The sequence below is a fragment of the Lagopus muta genome, chromosome 16, assembly GCF_023343835.1.
Source record: "Lagopus muta isolate bLagMut1 chromosome 16, bLagMut1 primary, whole genome shotgun sequence".
Classification (NCBI taxonomy): Eukaryota; Metazoa; Chordata; class Aves; order Galliformes; family Phasianidae; genus Lagopus; species Lagopus muta.
The window spans coordinates 5,969,296-5,981,040 of record NC_064448.1 but is presented as its reverse complement, the minus strand read 5'-3'; the positions used below and the strand labels follow the sequence as shown (position 1 = coordinate 5,981,040).

General features: G+C 48.8%; 1 protein-coding gene across 1 annotated transcript in view; it reads right to left on the bottom strand.

Annotated features, from left to right (window-relative positions):
- RPS21 (ribosomal protein S21) overlaps positions 1-11,745 on the bottom strand; it is a 74,369-nt gene that overhangs the window by 43,561 nt on the left and 19,063 nt on the right. The gene's annotated exons all lie outside the window — the stretch shown is intronic.

Genomic DNA, 11,745 nt, shown 5'->3' with positions numbered 1-11,745 from the left:
TTTGGGTAGGGAGGGGGACTGGATGCACCAAGCTGAGCCTCTTGGTTGAGTTTCCCATTGGACAGCCCCCCTGTGCACCCCCAAAGCTCGGCCCCAAAAGCAGGTCAGACCCCACGATGGTGTAAGGTCGCATTCATCCACCCTCAGCCCCGTCCCCACCATGGTTTACACCCTGTTGCTGAGCTGGCTGGTTCAGCAGGCTCAGCCTGGCGCTGAGCATCCTTGGCAGCGTTTCCTGTCAAACATCAGCTCTGCACTTCCCTGGTGGCACGCGGATGGGTCGGAGAGGCGGGGAGCAGCTGGGGCTCACAGGAATGTGGCTGCACTCCCACGCCATGGAAATGGGTGGCAGGTAAACAAGCAGCTGCTCAGCAAGCCGCGGTCCTTGGCCGACCTGTAGGGACAGTTTGGTGGTGGCAGTTTGTGCATGGAATTCCTGACTAGTTCCTCTGCAGGAGGGACATGGTGTGGGGCTGTGGGGGTGCTTTGCACAAGCCAATGGGCAAAAGGAATTGTTTGCCTCCTTTCTTCTCCTCTCTTTCCTCTTGGGCTGTTTGCTCTACAAAGGATTAGCAAGAGATTGATTTCTTGATGCAGCCCAATATCCCAGGATGACGCTTGCGGTGATGGAATTAATGACAAGCACATGGACAAGGGATCCGTGCTGGGACAGACAGACAAGCAGCAGTGCGCAGTGGCAGTGGGACAAGTGGCACTGGCCTTGGGGGCACCTCTGTGTGCCTGCTCCAGTGGCTCAGCAGCTCCACTGTTGGCACCATCTCCAGCTTTGGGAAGGGGAGCAAGAGGGTCTGGTGCCACACGGGCTGTGCTGATGGGTGAGGGGCATTCCTGGGATGCAGGAGGTGATGCGTTTTGAAATACTCTCCTCCTTGTCTTGTTAATGTCTATTGGAGATCATGCAGACTGCTTGAAGAAATCATGATTACGCCAAAGATTGCTGCGCTTCCCAGCTGGAAAGTGCAAAATCTGGACAGGAATTAAATTTCTTTAGAAGTGACCAGTTAAGAAAAAAAAAGTCATGCACTTTTTCTAGGAAAAACCCAGAAGTCTTTTAAGAGAAGTAACACGAAAGCACTCATGCGACCTGGAGACAGCAGATCAGGACTGAGATAGATGACTGGAACTGGAACTGTGCTTCACCTGCACAGCTTCCCTGGTGCATCCAGTGTGGTGAATGCAGCTGTCCACGCCATTCAAAGAGAGGCAAATGCAGGATATATTCACCTGCAGTGAAAATCTTCCCATTTACTATTCAGGACTCTGATTTGTTCCATCAGTGGCCAAAAGACAAACATCCCCTTTGCTCGGGACTTCGAATGGGGACGAGCCTAACCCCCGGCGCCTGGCTTTGGCAGATTTCCCTTGCGACAAAAAGACAGCAACACAGCAAAGCGAGCTGGTTTTCTGCTCGAGACGATTGCAACGTCCTCCTCCCTTCAGTGGAGCCTCCAGGGCACGCGTAGCACGCAGCCTCCGCCAGGGGCTGCTGCCGGCTTTGCAAAGCGTCCGCTGCGGCCGAGAGCTGTGCGTGGAGCCCCGCGGAGCTGCGTGCGGAGTTTGGGCTCTCGAGGCACGAATGTTACCCGGTCCTGCGCATCTACAGCAGCAGGAGGCTCCCCGGGTCTCATCACCCACCTCTTATTTCCGTTACTTAGAGATACAAAACCAGGCTGGATGGGAGAAGGATGGCTGCTCCAATTACAGCGATGACACAGATGGAGTAAATTCTGGTTTTATGCCAGTTTTCCTTTTGTCTTCTGCTCCTGGAGAGTGTAACTTTGCTTCTCCAAGTCCTCTCACTGCTTCTGAGCTTGTGAGGTCCCTGTCATACTAAGCAACCCAGAGCACAATGCTTAATGGGAAGAGGGACAAACTTTCCCCTTTTGGAACAGTAAAACATTCAGACTCACAGCAAAGGGCATCACTCCTCAGACCTGAAAACCTCACAGCAACAAGGAGCTTGCCAGGCCTGGGAAAGGCCATTTCTGTAGGGGTGTCCCACGTGGGGATATTGGTGCTCTCTTTCCTGGTATGGATCCAACAACCCAAGTGCCTGAGCTGTGGCTACAGAGACTTGGAGTGAGCAGAGACAGCTGACAAACGAGGGGTGCAGAACTCCTGGCTCTTTGCAGTGGACACTATCAGCATCTCAACATGCAGATGGAGGAGATGCCAGTTTGAGAGATGGGAATCCAAGATGATGGAGCTCACCTGTGGCACTACAAACAAGAGCCAAGTGGGCTGGCACAGCTGTGGGGTGCAAGGTCCTTCCATCAGAGGGGCTGCATCCAGCAGCTGACAGTCCATTTTTATCCTATGCTCCTCACAATGGCTATATATACTGTCCAAAATGAAATAGAAGGGCAAATTTCCTGCTAAAAAACCTCCTTTCCTTTTTCTTCCTGGGCTGGAGAGCTGCACCCGTGCCTCCAACCTCCTCACTTCGGTGCTGCTTTGCCCTTTAGCTGTGGCTTTTCTCTGGGTTGGAAGGAGAAGCAGATGAGTCCTTCCCATGTTGGCTCAGTTTTCTTTCACCTCCTTGAACCTGCAACATCTGGGTTGCAAACACACAGGGAGAGCAGCGTTTGCCTTCCAAGGTGCTGCAAACGTGCAGGGGAGTACAAAGACAGTGGGAAAGTGGGTGGCAGCTGTTCTCAATGAAGCACAAAACGATGATGGAAATGCATCTGTCCGTGCCCAGTTTTGGCACAATGTGTCGAGTCAGGAAACACATTGTAAGTTTTCACGATCCCACCTACATTCACCTGCTGCTGTCACTGTTCCTCAGATTTTCCCAATAGCCCAACATATGAATATTTGGTGCTCTAAGAAAAAAAAACAACTGTGGGATGGTTTGCAGGGCACACTGGCATCATGGTCCCCGTGCCTGACTCTCACCATCAAGGAGGAGACCAATAACATCTGATGGTTTTAACCATTTCCTCTTGGATCCAAATGCTGATCCTGCCCCAAATCCATCTTTATTTTCACCCCTGGGGAGAGTGGAACTGCGTCCATTCTCAGCTGGCTCCTGCTGGGCTGAATTGGGGAGTGCACCGCTGTGCTCTGACACTTCTTGGCTCTCCTGTGAGCGGCCATGACTCACTGCACTGAGCAGTCCTCCTATCTCATGCTCCTCCATTTCTGCTCTGTCTCCTATGACATCCATTTCCCTTTGTCGCTCCCTCCTCCTCTGGCCAAAACAAAATAAAAAATTAAGTGTGAATCTAAGAACCAAAGATGCTTTTGGTTTTTTTTTGTTTTTTTTTTTTTTTTTTTTAAGCAGATACTGAGAAGTGAGGAAAAATCCTTCTTGTAAATTATGGTCCCATGAAAACAACTCCAGCTGCACAGAGAGTTTGGCAAATTACAGGAGATGCAAATGTCAATTGAAGGAACTCTGGTAGTAAATATTTTTCACGACTGCTTCGTTAACAAAACTTGTCATTAGAATGGCTCCTGCTCTCTGGAGCTGGGGAGGGATGACAGCTCTTTAGTGTTTGGTAGATTTCAACACTTTACCCATAAAACACAGCTATGCCATTTATTCCCATGTAATTAATCCATTGGTACTATCTTTCTTAAAGACAAAAAAGCTTATTTTGAAGTTCAGTTGTGGCACAGACCCTTGCAAAGAGAGATGTTCCACTGCTCTCCTCTTCCAGATGGACACCCAACACATGGAGCCTGGAAGCACCACAAGCTTTTTTTCTTCTCACTGTTTCCATCTTCTCTTCTCCATAATGAAAAACCAGGAGCCAGGGGGATGCCAACCCTGTGCCTGTCACCAAAGAGTGCAAAGAGAGACACTGGGTATTCCTGTAGCCTCAGAACCCAGAAGGTGAAGAAAAGGACTCAACTAAGCAAGCACTGTGCTTGCACATACAAATTGCTAAGCTGAACTAAGCTGGTGCTGGCAGCATTGTGTTCTCCTACTAGGGCCAATGTCTTTGGACATGTCAGATTTGCCCTCAGGCCCCATTGCTAATCTGCACAGCTTGGCGTGGTAGAACTGCAGCGTGTGCCGTTGTGCAATGGCTCAAGCTGTACAAAGCCGTGATTTATGTCCCTTCCTCACAAGCATCTCCTCTATTTTCAGGGAACTCTGTGAAGTTTTGCTCTCCAAGTGCAAAACTCGTACTGGGAACGTGATTTCTTTGGGCCAATATTGCTGCTGAGCCCACCAATGGCTGATGCAAAACTCCGACTTTCTGAATCCCCCAGATCTCCCTGCCCTGCCCCAATAACTGCAAAACTGCTGTACCCACACACTCTTGAATCTTAGTCCTGGGGATCCTTTCTCCTTTGTGAGTCTTTCAACAAGTTCCCTTCTGCACACTGGTGAAAGATGTGCCCATTCCGTGCTCCGTGCAGAACTGAGTGTGCAAACAGAGCCTGGAGGTGCAGGGCTTCACCGCCTGCCTGGCCCGGCTGCTCGCAGTGCTGTGATTTATGCTTTGATTTGTGAATGCCTCTTCCTGCCAGGTGATTGCACGGGCCCTCGCCTGCACATTATTTTCGCATTTGCTTTTGCTTCCCCCTTCCCACTCCCACCCCCACTTCTCACGAAATGGTTTTCATTTTTATGAAAGCAATCTATTCTTGAGGCTGCCAAAGGCTTATCAGGTTCGGCATACGTTCAGACAAGTTGTGCCTGGCGATTTTGGGAGAAGAAAATGAATGAAAGCAACAGCACAGGGGAGGCCGAGAGGGGCTAAGCTCCAGCACAGAGATTTTGGCTCCAGGCAAGGGTGGAGGGGAGGAGCTGAGCTGAAGAAGGACAGAAACAAGGCAAAGGGAGTGGGGGGAGACTTCACACCCCCCCCGAGATATTTGCAATAGCATCACTGCCAATCTGGAGCTGCTCTCCTTGCAGGAAAGCGTGGTGGTGAGTGCTCCTTTAAGAAACTCCTTGAAAACTCCTTGGAAACTTGGAAGATGAATCTTCCTCTTGACGAATTAATTTTCTCCCTCCTCCTGACCCGTCAGCCTGCACTGCCAGCAAAGTTCCCATTAGCTTTGGTGGAGTTTGCCAACATTTGCTCAGTTCCAAGCTCCGTAGAAATCCACTGGAGCCTTTCCATTGATTTCGAGGAGCTCCGGGTCAAATCCCCGACTGCGGGACGAGGCGCGGGTATGCGCTGCCGTGAGTGATGAGCTGTGGGACGACGTCTTCATCGCTGGGCAGGGCCAGGAGGAGGGCTGACGATGCTAAGTGGAACCATCCTGCAGTGAGGTCATTCGCTTCGCTGCACTCCTTCCCTTCTCCCAGGGAGGAGATGGCAACTTTCACGCTGAGAATGAGGGCTTTATTTCCCATCTGTTCTATGCTCTGTCCCTGAGGCTGTCACCCACAGCACTGCCACAACTGCTGTCCTGCAGCCCCCGAGGAGAAACCTCCCTGAGCCAACAGCTTACAAATGCTCCTCGAGAGGCAGCCAAACACGGCCTTTATCAGCACATGAGAGCTTGCAAAGATAACGCTTCAAAGAAAACACGTTCTAAATACACCTTTAAAAGCCTTAAAACGTAATTCCATAAATGTTTGTGTTACTTGGGTGAGAGATAAAGAGAAGTGGTATTGCTGAATTGTAGCGGGGCCGAATACCTGCAAACTTCTCCCGTGTCCCTATCAGATGAATAGTTCACTTATTAACCTAGAGCTGCCTACAGCAGAGCCCTTTCCTTTCTCAATGATCTTCTCCCTGCTGTGGGCTCTGTTTGCTCGTGGCAGCGCCACTCCACGAGGACATGGGCAGTGATGCAAATCAGAGCAAAATCTTGAATTGAAATCCTTCCCAGTGCTCCAGCCAAACACGAGCAGCTTCCACCATGCACCTCTGGAGATACTGCCCAACTGCAGCAGGAGGTGAAGACATTTTCCATGGGAAAACTGCAGGAATCCAACAGCCTCACGGTGGGTACGTGGTTTGGCTTCATGGGGAGACTGGTGATGCATTTTCTGATTAATTTTCCTGCTCTCTGCTTGATGCCTCATCAGGAAGGCAGCACACTGCTTGATGGGGTAATGGCGCATTGAGACAAAGCATCACATCAGCACCTTTGGAAACTTTAAGCCTTGTGAGCATCAACCCCAAACAGCTGTTTTAGGACTGAGGATGCCCACATGTAACCCTCAAACCGCACTGATTGGTCTTGGCAATTGGTGCAGCATTTGGTGCCCGTCCACCAATCTCTTCATGCATTCAGCAGCTGGGCACAGGCAGGGTTGTCCCTTAGGGGCTGCACAGACCCCAGTTTGTGGCCACTGAGAAACATTTTGAAGAAAGCCAGAGGTTTCTAGTTGCCCTGACTGCCACATGGCAGCACTAGTGGGCTGGAAGTAGGAATCAATGGCAGCACAGGGGCAGTGCAAATCCATCCGAAATCTGGTCTGATGTATCCTTCAGTGCTCTCATTCTTAAATAATTAACATTATTCTTAAGGTGCCCTAAACCTTGTGTTCACCTTTCTCTGTATTTAACCTCTATATGTTACAGGTAACCTCTTCTCAACGTCCAGCACTTTCTCCTTTGCAAAACAAACCCTTGGGATTTCTTTGGATGCCAGAAAGCAAGAGTCTGAATAGTTGGTTCAGATCCAGAAGCATTTTCTTCTCTCCCTCTCACTAAGCCACAGAAAAGGCATTTGCAACCTCTTTGAGCTGTGCAGTGCAATAAGCTGCTTAGAGAAAGGGGCTGGGGGTGGCCTGGGGCACTGCTAACCAACAACTCCAGCAATGACAGCAGGGAACCAAAGTCTTCCCTCACCCCACACTGCCCATCGGGAACCTTGATAAGCAAATAGTGTGCAGGAGGGCGGCTCCACACTGCTCCAAGAGGCTCTGCAAACCCCAGGGCAGCGGGAAGGCAGCTGTGAGTGGTGTGCCCCAGGAGATCGAAATCAGGAGACAGCAGAGATGAAGCATCGCAGAGGGAGAAATCCTGTGTTTTCTCTCAAGGAGATGTTGTCACTCCTTTATCTAGTTTGCAAGCTATCTAGGCTGTGTATATGTCGAGCTGTCAGTGACTGGGACACTGAACATATTCCTTTCTGCTTAGCATCTGGGCTGAGCAGCCAAAGAAATGCAATGGGTGCAGCAGCTCCATGGGCAGACCGAGAAGCCCAATCCTTCTCCAAAAGTCCACTGGAATCCCAGTTCTGCACTTGCCCACTGGTGCTCAGCAGGAACCCAGCATGCAGGGTGACAGATCAGTGCTCCAGTTTGGCCAATGCCATTCACCAACAGTAAATAAACGGCGTAATCATTTCTGCAATCTTTCCTAATGACCACGTCTGAGCCCACCCAGAGGCTCCAGTGTCAAACACTTCTCTGCATGGTGACTGATGCCAGGTGCTCCAAATGCAAACTGTTAGAAACATGTTGAGTGAGAGGTGATGGGCAGGCAGAGTTGCCTTGGGGCACATGTCCAGAGTGGCTACCCATGCTTGTTGGGACCATCAGCTCCTGAGAAGAAAACATGTTAAAATATCACCCCTATCATTTCTGTGTGCAAAACAAGGCTCAGAGTGATCTGCTTTTGGGCACAGATTTTGGGGACAGGGCTCTGTTCATCCTTAGGTTATTTCCATATGGTATTCTCTAGCTTGATGGAGATGCCCATCACGGAGCGACAGTGGATACTGTTACAAAAAAACATTAAGAGTGCTGAGGGCCACCACAAAGTTTAATTAATTAGAAATTAATGTGTCATTCTTCCTGCGTTACAGAGCAAAGAGATGCCTTAAGATGCATTCAAGGTGGGATGTCATGAAGAAAGGCAAAGGAACTGAAAGCACCTTCCCCTCCTGCCTGGCAGGGCTGGATTTGGCTCCACTGTGGGAACCTGCTCCTGATGTGGCTTATAAAACACAAACTCACTGCAACTCATCTGAAAATGCAGCAAGAAGAAAACATTCTCCAGCACGTCAGTTCCATGGGGTGATGCTCCTCTTCCCAGACAGATGGTCTGATTTTTGTGTGTCTGTGTGGAGCCAGGAGCTGGAATTGATGATCCTTTTGGGTATCCTCCAACTTGGGATATTCTATAATTCTTCCAGTCAAATTGCCTATGTTAATCACAAAGAATCTGCTTTTTCTTCCATTGTGCCTGGATATTATGCTTTTCTCTCCACAGGAGCTGAGTGTTGTACAGCAGTGGTGCTGAGGCTTCATTCATTCAGTCTCAGAGGAAAAAGGGAGATATTTCTTTAGTTTGTGACAGCTTTGTAGCATGAATTACCTCGTGTTTTACAATGCTCTCTTGCAGTGTGATGTGCATGCACGCTAGCACTGATAATTTTTGGCTAACGGTGGTATTCAATCATCAGATAAAAACTAATGAAGCAGAGGGCCAGAAGATGTGATGATGATGAGGGGGAGGAATTCAGAGCAGTAGAGGGGGGCAGCCATAATCCAGGCAGGGCTGTTGAATTGATGTGAGTGATAATTAACATTCTGATTCATTAAGCAATGGCTTCATTGATGGGATGATTTCAGAGCTGGTGCCAAGCAATAGGAAATTTCTCCAGGGCTCATCCTACCCACGTTGTGCCGGTGCAGGACAGAAGTTTTTTCCAACTTCAATGGTTCTATGATTAATATAAAATAAAATGGAAACAGAACTTAAATAGGGCATGTCTGACAGTGCAAGCAAGAGAAAAGTATGGAAAGGCCAATGCTCAAATATTTCCCCATTCTCAGTATTTACTCAGCAGCCTCTTGTACTGAGCCTCCATTGACTCTCAGGCAGGGATGCTGGGGGCTTCCAGCTCCAGCTGCTGTTACTCCTCCAAGTTTTCCGTGATACTGCAGCAGTCAAGAAAGCTGAAATACGGCACTCGGCTCCTCCAGCCTTCTTTTCTATGTGCAGAAAGCCTGTACATCTCCTGGATGAAAATACACGGTGTAAAGAGGTTACTGCTGCAGAGATGGGGATGGCCACATTACTCATGTGTAGCCAAGTGCTGAATCATCTGGGTCACCTTATGAGATGTCATCTATACTTGTCAAACAGATTTTACAGAAGGAATATTTCCAGGATGTTTTAGGGAGCATTAATACCATTTATATGTATTGCTTCTTTTATCCCTTTGCATAAAAAGCCAGGTGAATCTGGCTGCCCAGGACTTGTAAGGAGAGAAGAGTTACAGTTCAGACATTTCAAAAATCTCCAAAATGCACCTGCAATGGTCTTCTCATCCATCACCATGCTGTCATTCAAGCTTCAGCATGCTGGGACTTCCCCACCCCTCGAGCAAGAGTTGAACGAGAGGGACATGAACAATTCTTCTAGAGGAACTTCAATAGGTTCTCCTCTGCGCCAACACATTACAGGGAATCATAAACTCAGGAAAAATAACAGTAGTAATAAATTAGAATCATAGAATGATTAATTCTACCTAAACATCAATAAAAGAGATGGCCAAGATCAGAATTTGGTGCTTTCGGTATTCGGCCTATTCGTCTCGTACCCAGTGCCCAGACTTTGTACCAACAGTGCTTTTCCTTCAGAAGAAGAAATAAATAAATAAATAAATAAATAAGCAAGCAGCCAAGTCGCTCTGCTGGCTGCCCTGTACTTTTAAGAAGTGCATTTGGTCTCTTGAGAATGCATCAAAATTTTGATGCTTAGCGGAAAATAAAAATATTTGCACTCAGTTCATTTCTAGAGCTGCACATAAAGTGCTCCCCCTCAGGGCACATCCAAGGAAAAGACTGGAAATAAAATATAAATTCTAAATAGCAGTAAAAAGTTTATCGCTTGGGGGTTATGAGTGTTCAGCTTTTATTACTACAAAAATCAATTTACTGAACTTAGGTTTACTGCAAAATCAAAAAAGTTAAAACCTGAATTCATTCTGCATCCACGGCTTTGTTGCTTCTCCCTTTTGTGCCAGTGGTGGCTGGGGACAGGGGTTGGGATGGCGATGGTGATGGGTATGGTGATGGCATTGGGGATGGGGATGGGGATGGAGATGGGATGGGGATGGGGGTGGGGATGGGGATGGGGATGGAGATGGGGATGGGGATGGGGGTGGGGATGGGGATGGAGATGGGGATGGGGATGGAGATGGGATGGGGATGGAGATGGAGATGGGATGGGGATGGGGATGGGGGTGGGGATGGAGATGATGGGGATGGGGATGGGGATGGGGGTGGGGATGGGGATGGGGATGAGGATGGGGATGGGGATGGGGGTGGGGATGGGGGTGGGGATGGGGATGGGGATGTCATTGGGATTGGCAATGGGGATGCACTGGTGACCTCCTCCCGGCGGTGCGGGTAGCATCGCATCTTCACCAACATCACTGTGGTGAAACCAGATTACTTGCTGGGAAGTGCCCATCTGCACATTCCCAACAACACAGTGCTGATTTGAATGGTTAAAAAAAAAAAAAAACAGAAGTGGAAAAGGAAGAGCAGTGATGTCACTTCACTGTGGCTGAGCTTCTCTCAGCCCATCAGCAAATCCTGCATATCCTCCTTTCTGTTTTCATTCCTGAAGTTTTCAAGGTTAATGCCCGTGTGTGTTTTTGCAGAGCTGGTGGAAAGTGGCAGAGTTTGGCCATGGTGAATAGATGCTGTAAATGCTTCCTGGTCCGCCACACTGCTCCCAGAGTCCCAGTTCTCAGTAAGCATCAAAAGTTCTTGTAAAGAGAATTTCAGCCTTGATGACAGTTTCTGGATATGTAGCAGACAAAAAAATATATATATTGAAGGAGCACTTGGTCACCTTTATAGAGATTCAAAGGAAATATTTTGGGAAGAAGAAAGCTGCCAAGTGAATCAGCAAGCAGCCAGGGCCAGCAGGGATGTTGGGTAGAACTCCCACCCACTACCAGTGGGTTTGGCACGTGCCCCACTGAAACACGCTCTGACCCATAAGAGCAAGGTGCAAATCCAGGCTGCAGAGTCAGGATCCCATTGGTACTGCCCCGGCATTTACACAGTGGAGTTTTTAATTGGGTTCCCCCAACAGCCCTTTGCCCCTCCAACAAAACAGTGAGGTGTTCAGGGAACGCCTGGCTGGCTGGCTCCATGTTCCAGAGGGCTCTGTACAAATGAAGTTCTTCTGGAGTGATGCTTGGCATTTCACTTCAGAGAGCCAGCATCTCCTGACAGCCCCATAGATTTATAGGGGAGTGGCTGCCAGCGTGATGCAAAGAGCTGGGGCTGCCTGCAGAGCCGCATCCCTGCTGCATTTTTCAGCTCTTGCACCACAGCAGCCCCCCAGTCTTTATCTGCCCGTCTTGCAAAAGATGGAAGGTCCTTTGCAGTTTTTCAGAAGGTCATCTGATAACCCTGTCAGGCATAATGTGCCGTGATCAGATCCCCCCAGGTTGGGGTGGGGTCGATCAATTGCGAGCAAACACCTCTGACAGACCTTGCTGACATGAAAGGCGCAAACTCACCGGTAATTTATTGGAAATGTGCATAATGAAGAGGATTACTCTTAATTTCCTATGAAAAAAGAAAGGTTTTCTTGGCTTTCAAGTGAGCAAGCAAACAAGAGTGTGAGTGAAGGCATTAGGGCTCAGTGAATCACAGCAGGAGTGGGGGGGATGCAGCAGGAGGAGCAGTGCTGTCCCAACTGCCCCAGCACCATGGGGCAATCAGGACATGAGGAGTCCTCACCCTCACCTTACTTTCCAATAAAGTAAGATCCTTTCCTCTTGGAATTCCTAGTGAAATAACACAAACATGCAGGTTTTAAGTCACAG